The sequence below is a fragment of the Sus scrofa genome, chromosome X (genome assembly GCF_000003025.6).
Source record: "Sus scrofa isolate TJ Tabasco breed Duroc chromosome X, Sscrofa11.1, whole genome shotgun sequence".
Lineage (NCBI taxonomy): Eukaryota > Metazoa > Chordata > Mammalia > Artiodactyla > Suidae > Sus > Sus scrofa.
The window spans coordinates 101,105,551-101,116,894 of NC_010461.5; the positions used below are offsets into that span (position 1 = coordinate 101,105,551).

Here is an 11,344-nt window from a genome sequence, read left to right on the forward strand (position 1 = left end):
TCCTTCTGCAGCCATAGATATTCTTGTTGGGAAAGTGTCCCTGCTTTTAAGAGCTCATCTTACATTAAGTAGAAAACAGTCTAGATAATAGGTACTGATGTTCTTTGTCCCCAGGAGACTTATACTTCAGTGATAATACTTTATCTATACCCCCCCCCATTTAAAAGCAGGAAACAGACGCATTGAGAGATTAGGTGGTTTTCCCAAAGTTGTGCAGCTAGGTAGTGACATTCCTATGGCCAATGGGGAAGGAAGAGGGGACTTTGATCTTTCTGCCATAGATATAAAATTTCTCCAAACTTCTGATATAGATATGACCATGGACCATAGGGATCCCAAGGAAGAGGTTTATCCACTTCCATGTTAGTCTAATTCTACCCTCTTTGGGGCTTTTGGCCTTCAGATGTATCATTGACATTAATATTACAAATACTTTTATAATACTTTTATTCCAGGGCCAGTGGTATCTAGTGATCATATCATTCCATTGGGACCAAAAAAAAAAAAAAAAAAAAAACCAAACAAACAAACAAAAAAACAGTGTTAGCTCAGGAGAAAAGGAAATGTCCCATTAGCCTAGAGGGAAAGGATGGAGAGGAAGGATGTGAACTTGAAAAGGAGGCAGGAAATTGGCCTTAAGGTTTCAGAGTCAGGGACCAATGAACCCGTTGCATTAGTTAAGGCCTCCAAAAGGAGGGCAGCATCAGCATGTCAATCAGACCCAGAATGTCAGGACAAAGACTCCATGGATGCCAAGCCCCTTCATGGGTATCACTGTTCTGGCCTCTACTTGGAATGTGCTATCTCTTTAAAGTTCATGTGCTATTTTCAGACATCACTAACTAAGGTTGTAGATATCAAGAGAAACAAGCTGTCACCTTTCTGGCAATGAGCAGCACATTTTCCTCTCACAGTCAAATGGATTTCAATGGATCAAGCCCTGGAACACACTTTACACTCTGTCCTAAGTAAACAGGTTCTGCAATCCATGGTAGAGTCATCTTGAGTATCTATATTGAAATGCCACTAAGGCTTTCTAGTATACCTACTTGCTAAGCGATTAACATTTTGAGTTAGACTTCATGCAAGGCCCATGTATTCCTTAGCACAATGCATAGTAAAAAAAACAAATTTAATTTTACCTACTGCAAAGCATTTGCTTCAAGTGAAAGTATTTTTTAAAATGTATTCTTTATTAGGGTATAGCTGATTTACAGTGTTGAATCAATTTCTGTTCAGCATAGTGACCCAGTCATACATATATACATAGACACCTTTTTCTCATATTATCTTCCATTATGGTCAAGTGAAAGCTTTTAAACCAACCTGTTGCCTAAAGCCAGTCAAACCAGGTGCAGCCTTAGAGATGCCAGTTTGAGAAAATAGCCTTGCTTCTTGTCCAAGATATACTGAGCCATGATAGACTTCAATTCCCAAAAGGAAATCCATCCAAATTTAAATTTCCCCCTTGCCTTTGCAGATCCCTTCCCACTGGAGGCATGTGATGCGAGGAATCACCGAAAACGTGGCTGCTTCAAGGATCCTGAGCCAGATTTCACTCTCCTTGGTGTCGGGCATGACACGAATATTGCTGATGGTGCAATGACCTTTCAATAGGAAAAACTGATTTTTTTTTCCTTCAGTGCCTTATGGAATACTCTGAGACTCGCGACAATGCAAAGCATCATTGAAATCTTTTTGCTTCGCTTGAAAAGAAATTAAAATAAAACCAACAAAAAAATGGACGTGCAAGATTCCAGTATGCGAAAACAAATCTTATTTTGAAAAAAAGTCAATTCAACAAAAGCCATTCTTTGATACCACTGCACAGTACACAAACACCATGTTCTTGAATACACACACACACAAATTCAAAATTCCAATTCAGCAAACAGGCCCATCTTAGCTAAAATAATTCATTCCTCCTGATTTATGGAAAAAAAAAATCTGACTCCCTCTGTCTGGGAGGACAGACTGGCATTTCTTCTAGGATCTGTTGACCAGATGTTTTTGGTATTTCCTGTTGGCGGTGATGTTCTGTGCACCTGTTTCCTTTCAATCTTGCTGACATGTGTATATCTTTAGAATGTAAATGCAACACTTAGGAAAATTCAAACACTTTTGGAAAAGGGACTAAACGGTGACTTCTGTGTTTTGAAATGGTTTTGTGAAAATGCTTTGCTACCTTCCCACTCGGTAAAGGGATTAACAGAGCTTTCGAAATCGACTTGTGTGTAGCAGGGGATGGGGCACTATTAGGCATACCTCTCGGTGCTTTCCTCAAAACGGATTCCGGGATTTTCTAAGAAGCTTGGAATTTCAGCTCACAGATCTGTTTTTCTTGCTTCAGTGTGCATTTTAGGTCCGGATAGCTGAGTAGTTAGCCTTGAGGTGAGGGAAATTCTGCCTACACTCCCAAATGTGTTTAGAATATCTTTCTCAGAAACAACACTGTGTTTAGCTCTGCTTTCTCTGCTAAGTATGCCTTTCAAGTGTACACCACGGAGACAGGACCACGTCGCAAGGCGGGCCAGTGGGTTCAGACCCCAGTTCTCAATCTGACTTTTACTCTTGCTAGGTTTGTCTTACCAGCCGTTGCCTGTTATTGCCCGTGGCTCTCCGTCAGACTGCATGTGTCCTTTTCTAGTTTGCCAAGACTAAGATGCATTCCCAAACCTACTGCTAAACCGAGGGCCTCAGCAGCAATCCCACGTCCTTGCTTGGAGCTGTCACTCTATTGACTCCGAAGATCGCTCCACTGCTCCACGGGCTATCAAGTAACTAACTGCGTACCTGCCATTGGCATCATCAGAACAGTCAGAGGAACTAGTCTCCGCTCACTAATTACCTCCTATATAACGACGTATGCTTTCTGTAGTTCAGTATCTTCCTCTCATCAGTGATGTGCATTGGGAAGTTTTCCAGACTGTAAAAAACTAGGAGCCTGAGTTCATTTCCCAAGTGTGACCCTTAGATGCTTTAGTTGACTTGCTGCACATGTGCTCTTGTCTTCAGAAAAGGAAAAGAAGTCTCGTTTCCAACGAAACGTGTCCAGAAAAGTGTAATATAAACTTTCATTCCAAAAATTGTCATAAGCGAATTACTCACCTGTCAAATTTTAAATGGTATTGAAAAAAAAAAAAAGAAAGCTGTCGTGTTTTTGTTTTGTTTTCATGAAACTGTGACTTTCAACTTCTGAATGCTATAATGTCCCAGCACGGGAAGCTGACGCTCTATGAAGTTGTAGAAAACAAACCAACCTACATACAAACTTCTCATAGGCACTATATAAAGAGAAGTGGATGTTTATTGACTCAAATCAGTTTTTCAGAGAGGAAACTTCACTGGGAATGAAGAGGCGGGTAAATTGGTTTGTTATTTTTTTAAAAAACTTGCATGTTTAAAAAAAAACATTGATTGCTTCAAATTTCTGCTACTAACTTCAAGCTACGGGAGTTTGGCGGTAGTCACTTGAAGATTTTTTCTCCAGTTGTTTTCTTTTTGTTGTTAAAGCTGTACTTCAATGAACAGAAACATTACCAAGCAAACTAATGGCCGTAAACACGTAAATTGCATGTGTGGGCATAAATTACAGAGCCTCATTGCCATGAGGTATTGTACAAAGTTTTAATACATTTTGTAAATAAAACTGTAAAGAAAGAATTCTGTTCCTGGGCTTTGACTGCTTAAACTTTACGTGGATGCAGGTGCCAAGAAGTTATTATTCACCAATTTTCTTCCCATCAGAAGATTTGCCAATGACGTACAGTCACCCACATGGTAACCATCACAAAAGATTATGCCTCTCCCCATCCCAAGTGCAAGTGCAGTCAAGTTCAGACCTGTAACTTAAAGGGAACTGTATCACCGAGACCCTAGATTAAGTTGGTCAGGAGCACCACCAGTGAGATGGTACCAACAAACAGCAAGAAGCAGGACTTTGGTTAATATGGGAAGGAGGAAAATTTGACTTCAGGGCCATCTTTCCTATTCATCATCGCTTCCACCCTTTGGGATCCTCTCCTCAGACACCTGCCTTCCACTCACTCTGATCTCCCATCCTCCCATCACCAGATCTGACCTCCCCAAGAAATGCCCAAACTCAAGACTAATGATCTTTGAAAACACTCCCAATTACTTTCCCATGTCATCACAGAGTATGTGCCCTAGTACTCTGAGTTAATTGGCTTCATTTTGTGCTGCTGCTTTAATGAGTGATAACAGCAATGTCCCAGTGGAAAAATCTCCATTTCACCAAGGGCCACTGATCTAGAGAGCGGGGGAGAAATAATGAATTTAGGACTATACTGATCTTAGAAGGTTTCTGAGAGAGAAACAAAAGGCTAGTGACCTAGTCTGAATTGTATGTACTGAACATGGAATGTAATTTTATCCAATAAATACCATGTTTAAATTCAGACCAATTTTTTATGATGATCAAAGAAAACAGGAGGCAATGATAGGAGAATGGGAAAGGGGATAATTTACAACTAAACCAGGAAAGAAAAAGAGTGCAGTTGAGATGTTAGAAAGAAAGGTATCTGGGGTTAGGGAACATAAGGCCTTGGAGAGAGAAAATTAGGAGCAGGAAGGGAAAATTCTCAAAAGATTCTGCAGTGTAGGCAGATATGAACACATCACAGTCAATTTGGCCTGTAGGCTTCAGCATATTACTACCATTTTCACTATCCTCTGAAATGCCACTTACCTGGTGACCGACTCACGCTTTATAACTCTTCAACCACTTTCCTTTTGCTTGATTAGGACACCTGTAGCAGTGCCAGAAAATGAGAAGCGATTCTCTAGGGAGCAGATTCAGTGACTAGAGTGATGGTCCCCTTAGTGGCTGAGGCAGTCGGTTCAAGTACAAAATGTTGTCCCCAAATCTTCCAAAATAATAGATTTCTATTTTAACAGGAACTCCACTTCCTTACCTCGAAGAAGTTCAACTCAGGTCTTGCAGCACATGATGGCGGAGCACAGTTTGGGTCTAGGCAGGGTCTGAGAGTCTTTCTCCTGGGAGGAAGGGAGAAGCAAAAATGTGCTTTTAGTCCTTCTCAGTTAGACCATAGGTAGCTACCTGTCTTGCTGACACATAGGATCAGACCCGCCAACCAGGTCTGCAAGAAACTCTTTGACCTTCAAATGTCACACTTCCCAAGTACACCAGAGGAGAATGGCCCTTGGTCTCTGCACTGGTTTTCTTGCCCTGTTAACACTCACATCTGGTCACACTGTCTATAGGACAGTCTTCAAATAGGAAGGGCAAATGTGTTTAAGGAAACCTTGGTAGGCTAATGAAAGAAAGTATTGCAAATCACTTTCCTGGTTATTGAGTGGGGACAAAGAGCTGACTGTGACTTGGGGAGATGAACATAGAGGAGGAAGAGAACAAACTGAGAAGCAAAAGCAAAACCATTTATTCCTTAGAGTCCAGACTCAGTGAAGCAGAAGATGCACTGATATGCTGTTTCATAAGGATCATAAACCACTAAAGGCTATTATAAGCTGGAGAGTTGCTTTCAAAATCTGAGGCAACTGTTCAGCTACTTTCAGCCATACGCCTCCCTTCTTATCCTCATGCTGTTGGACCGGGCTTCCTGGGCACTAATTTATTATCAGATCTTGGCAGATGTGAAATTCAGCAGCAGTAGATCTGCCTTCAGTTGTGGGAGAACACAGAACTTGGTGTTCCATCAGGAAATCTCTTTTGAATCTGGGGGTACTGGGAGGCTTTATAGTTTCACCCCTTTTATTCTGGACTGAAGAAAAGGCAAAGTCTTGGAAAAGAGTGATGGATAGCACTGAGAATTAATAAAACCTGCCATCAGCATTGAAAGTGAAATAATGAGGGACTAGAAGATGTCCTACACAACCAAGAGTGAGAATCACAGACAAGCCATTTATTTATTTATTTATTTATTTATTTAGTCTTTTTGTCTTTTTAGGGCCGCACTCACAGCATATGGAGGTTCCCAGGCTAGGGGTCTATTTGGAGCTGGCCTACACCACACACAGCCACAGCCACATCAGATCCAAGCCGAATCTGTGACCTACACCACAGCTCATGGCAATACTGAATCCTTAACCCACTGAGCAAGACCAGGAATCAAACCCGCAACCTCATGGTTCCTAGTCGGATTCTTTTCCACTGTGCCACAACGGGAACTCCAAAGCCATTTATATTTGGTGAAGACCGTGCAATTGGACTTTCTCAAAAGTCTCCCTAGGAGGGCACTGTTGTTAGGAGAGGATGGAGGAGGGTATTAGGAGGGTTTGTCCCAAACCCACTGCCACTTTCTTAGCATTCTCAACACTGAGAGTTCACGAACCCATTTCAGTAGGCAAGTTCTTTGACAGCCATTGTCTTCTTTGTAACCAAACATCCCCTGGACATGATGGATGGGTGAGGGAACACACTTTCTTCCTCTCTTCTCCAGGCTAAGGGGAAAGCACACCTGGCTCCTGCCCTCAGAGACTGGCAGTCTTAGCAGTGAGGTAGATGCTGACTAGAAAGAATCTATATACATCCATGCTCAATGCTGTGCTCAGAGAAAGAATTAGAGGGAGACCCAAATGAAGAGTTTCCCTCTGCCCCTGCCCTTGGACTTGCACTTCCTAATATAATCAGGTGGAGCCTAACTGAATTTCTCTCTGAGCCTCAGAAGCTATGAGCCTTTTGAACTTAGGAGTCACACTGGCCCCTGTAAGCCTCTAGCTGCCAAGAACCTCAGAATGACCACCTTCCTGACAACCTGCCCACCCTCCAAACAGGAGCTATTTGCTTATTTATTGACTCACAATGCCTTAGCTATAAAAGCATAAAAGAACCTGCAATGACAGCCTAAAAAATAATCCTCTCCCCATGACAGCAGCTTTGGCAAAATTACCCCTACAGTGGTTTCATTGAGCTTCAGTCCTGTAGCAAAATGGTTGATTTAAATTTTTCCTAATAAATATTCATTAAGTCTGAACAAATCAATTAAAGTTCTGGCAGCGGCTCTCAAGAAGCTTGAATGCAAGGCTGATAGGGTGAAACAATTTTACAAATATTTCCAAACAACATTGCAGTCTTACCCCTTGAGAGTGACAGTTTTCCTGAAAGGCCAGAGACTCTCTAGACCTGGTAAACCCTCTAGGGCCCACATTTTCCCCATTTACAAGATAGCTTCAGAAAAGCTTGCTACACCCCATCACCTCTTCCTTAATTATGGTACTATGACTTCTGCCTCACTATTCCATAGGGACTACTCTTGCCAAGGTCACCAATAAACTGTGGTCCTACTTTACTATAAAGGATGGCAAACTGTGGCCCACAAGTCAAATCTGGGCCACAACTTATTTTTGTTAATAAAGTTTTATTGAAACATAGCCACACCCATTCATTTACATATTATCTGTGACTGTTCTTACCCTCCAGTGGCAGAATTGAATAGTTGCAAGAGTTATTGGCCACAACGTCTAAAATATTTACTTACTTACTTCCTCTTTACAGAAAAGCCTTGTTAACTCCGACTTTACCCACCTCATGAGCCCTTATCTTATTTGAGTTCTTTCCAGAATTTGGTGCTATTAACCTCTCCCATCTTGGAGGTCTCTATTCCTTTGGCTTCTGTGACAGCATTCTTTCCTGGTTTTCCTCCTACCCTGCTGCTAGTTTGTCTTCCAATTCCTGCTCCCTGCTCCCCTCTCCTCTCTCTCAATGTCAATTTCCTCCAAGTTCTACCATGTTCCTTCATCTCTTCTCCCTTGGTACACTCTCTCTGGGTACTCTCTCGTGGTTTCCATTTCCACCTATGTCCCCCAATTCTTCATTTCCAGTTCAAAATGCTCTCCTGAACTCCAGACCACATCTAATGCACCTCCTCACTTGGATTATCCCATAAGCACATCCAACTCAACATTTCCAACACAGAAACTATCATCTCTGCTCTTACCCTCACCTCACTGCTAAACCAGGGATCCCTCTGAATCTCTATCTTGATTTAAAACTACATTAATGTAGAGTAAAATAAGAATAAATTTAATGAATTCCAAATTGGTAGAATTCTACAATTTGACAATCTGAGGGGGAAAAAAATCAGCTTGCACTCAAAAAGCAGAACCCACAGTACAATGACAATGAAAAAACAGATGAATCTGTTTAACATCAACTTGTACAGCTCTAAGATGTAGTGAAAAGTAAGTGTGTGATTCTTTTCCTCTTTTTGGATCCCAGAATCACAGCATGCTTTGCACTCGTGGAAGAAAACCAACTGGTATTGTCACCAAAGAAGGAATATGCCAACTCCAACCAAGGTACCCAAACCAGTCCCTGAAACATGAGGTGGTTGTGATCATCCTGGGGGAGATATGAGGAGGAACTTGGATGGAATCAGAGAAAAAACAAGCAAGGGGGGGGGAGAGCGGTATTTGGTTTACAGAAACCTAAGCCTGTGTGTTTGTGTAAGCGTACAGAGCACTGTAAACAGCCCGCTCTTTAGATGTGTTTCTTTTACCCTTGCCATCACACAGAGGGTTAGGCCACACAAAGAGAGTAGGGCAGGGGGTGAATCCAGAAACCTAACAATCAACATGGTCTGCTCCCTTCTTCATCCTTACCCACAGCCAAGTCCTGATCATTCTACCCCCTTAACGTCTCTGAGGTCTGCCTACTTCTATGAAATCACCACCCTGGTTTAAGCAAACACTTTCTATGTGGCTTAATACAATAGCCTCTTAGTTTTTATTTTTCCTCCCATTTCTAGTCTTTAATTCCTTTAATTCACCCTCTGTACTGCAGCCACAATGATCTTTCGGATTTCATAACACCTCAGCATCAATGGGTTCTTATTGTCCTTTGGCGTAACAGTGAATGACTTTATCATTTAAAAAAAGCCCTTCGTGATCTGGTTCCTGCCCATGTCTTCGGTTTTACAGTTTACCACCCCTCACCTCCAGTCTCCACTTCATCACAAATATCCACTAAGATCCCATTATATTCTACTACTTAAAATGTCTGGCTTCACCATTCACCATGTCTTTTCATGCTTCCAGGTTTTTGACCATGCTTCTCCATCTGCCTAGAATTTACTTCCCCTCACTTTTATGCCTAACTCACACTCTGTCTTTAAGACTAAATTGACATCACTTCTCATTGGAAATCTTCCCTGACTTCCCTCTCTCCTTAGGATTGGGCTAGAGACTCTACCTCAGTTTTCCCATCTCAGTAGTGCTTACCTACTGGATCATGGGCTGAGATCATGGGCAGATTCTTTTTAAATTTTTCTCTTATTTTTATTGAAGTATAATTAATTTAGGAGTTCCCGTCATGGCACAGAGGAAATGGATCCAACTAGGAACCCTGAGGTTGTGGGTTCAATCCCTGGCCTCACTCGGTGGGTTAAGGATCTGGCATTGCCATGAGCTGTGGTGTAGGTTGCAGACTCGGCTCAGATCTGGTGTTGCTGTGGCTGTGGTGTAGGCTGGCGGCTACATCTCCGATTAGACCCCTAGCCTGGGAACCTGCATATGCCATGGGAGCAGCCTAAAAAAAAGCAAAAAAAAAATTTTTTTAAGTATAGTTGATTTACAGTGTGGTGTCAATTTCTGCTGTACTGCATAGTGAACCAGTCATACATATATATTTTATATATATACATTGTTTTTATCATACTATCTTCGCTCTTATTTCCATAACTGAAACAAAGTTTTAAGTATCTGTTGAAAAAATCAATGGATGAACAAATGAATGAAATGTGGGGGTGGAAACAAAAAACAGAGGCATAACTTAAGAAGTAGTGTTGAAGACAAAGAAGTGCCGCCTGGAGTTCCCGTCGTGGTGCAGTGGTTAACGAATCTGACTAGGAACCATGAGGTTGAGGGTTCAATCCCTGCCCTTGCTCAGTGGGTTAACGATCCGGCATTGCCATGAGCTGTGGTGTAGATCACAGACACAGCTCGGATCCCGTGTTGCTTTGGCTCTGGCGTAGGCTGGCAGCTACAGCTCCGATTCGACCCCTAGCCTGGGAACCTCCATATGCCACAGGAGTGGCCCAAGAAAAGACAAAAAGACAAAAAAAAAAAAAAAAGAAAAAGAAAAAAGAAAAGAAGTGCCACCTTACCCCGCACAAAATGAAAATTAAAAAACTCACAAATTTTCTGTCTGAAAAGGTCTAACTTCCATGTAATCAATCAGTTAGCCAAGGCAGTTTTCATAGCCTTCCATCTTTCCAACGTCTCTCTTCTCACCACATCAGCCTTACCTCATGCCCCACCAGAGAGGCAGCCAAGCCCTCAGCTTCCTTTGGATGGATGTGGGATATCTCCTGCACTAGTCACCATCACCGTCCCCATGGGTGGCCTCCCTGGCCAATGCCCCAAGCTACTGTACTATATCAAGGTTGTATGTTCACTCACAGAACACTCAGATGTGCAAGTCTAGTCTCCTCTGTGAGACTCAACCACTGGATAGTGGGTGGGCAATATAAATTTTCGTCTAAACAGGTAAATTTAGCTCACACACAATGGTATTAGGTTAGTCCATTAGCAGACATATCTCTACATCCCTCATATTCCCTGTCAAGAAAAAACTGCCAGCTGCCTCCTTGTAGGTAGCTAACAGCCTCCAGCTCTTAGCTTCTTCAGAATCTGCTTGAGTTTTTGAACTGGGGTCACACTCTTATTGGGGCAGCTTGAAGCCAATGACTGAGCAAAGGAGTGATAATCAAAGACATGCCGTCTCAGGATAACCCCCAGCTAATGACCAAGCAAATCAGTGGCACAAAAGCCCAGCTATTTGCACCCAACATAGGACTTCTCTAATGAGCAAGCTGTTCCAGAGTGCCCCCTTGGGCTGGCAGAGGCTTTGTCAGGTCCATATCACAGTCTGATGGCTCCCCCTACTCAATTATGCTTCTTGTCCCTATCCCTTCACAGGTGTTATTCCCTAATGTTGGGCTGCACCATGCAGGCCTGCAAGCCTTGTGGTTGCCCAGCCTCAAGACTGAAGAAAGAAAGAGTCCAGAGATAGACAGAGACATGAATGGTTTGTTGGACAAGGGATCTTACACGTCTGAAGCAATAGTTCCTGGACCACACCCCCACCACGTACAGCAGACAAACTATGGCAACCATCTTGACTACTTGGGGCAGAAGGAGGCTACTATTTATACTGGGAATTAACATCAGGTTGGCTCATCAGTTACCAGGGAAACCAGATAAGGCACGTCTGTCCTGCCTCTCACGTTAACAACCATCAGGAGGGCAGGTGTTTCCCTTGAATAAACTAGGTCATTCTGGCCTAAGGATTTAGAATACTCACTAGTCAGAGCAGCGGGCACGCACATTCATATGAGTAAGGTGC

At 42.5% G+C, this 11,344-nt stretch overlaps 1 protein-coding gene across 6 annotated transcripts in view; it reads left to right on the forward strand.

Moving 5' to 3' along the window:
- Nucleotides 1–3,663, forward strand: part of GRIA3 (glutamate ionotropic receptor AMPA type subunit 3) — a 281,921-nt gene extending 278,258 nt beyond the window's left edge. For 4 of the 6 annotated variants that reach the window (XR_002340866.1, XR_002340867.1, XM_003135356.5 and 1 more), the window contains one exon: nucleotides 1,481–3,663. The gene's annotated coding sequence lies outside the window, so the exon portion shown is untranslated. The remainder of the gene's footprint in view (nucleotides 1–1,480) is intronic. The other 2 variants (XM_021080767.1, XM_021080768.1) reach the window with 1 other exon arrangement.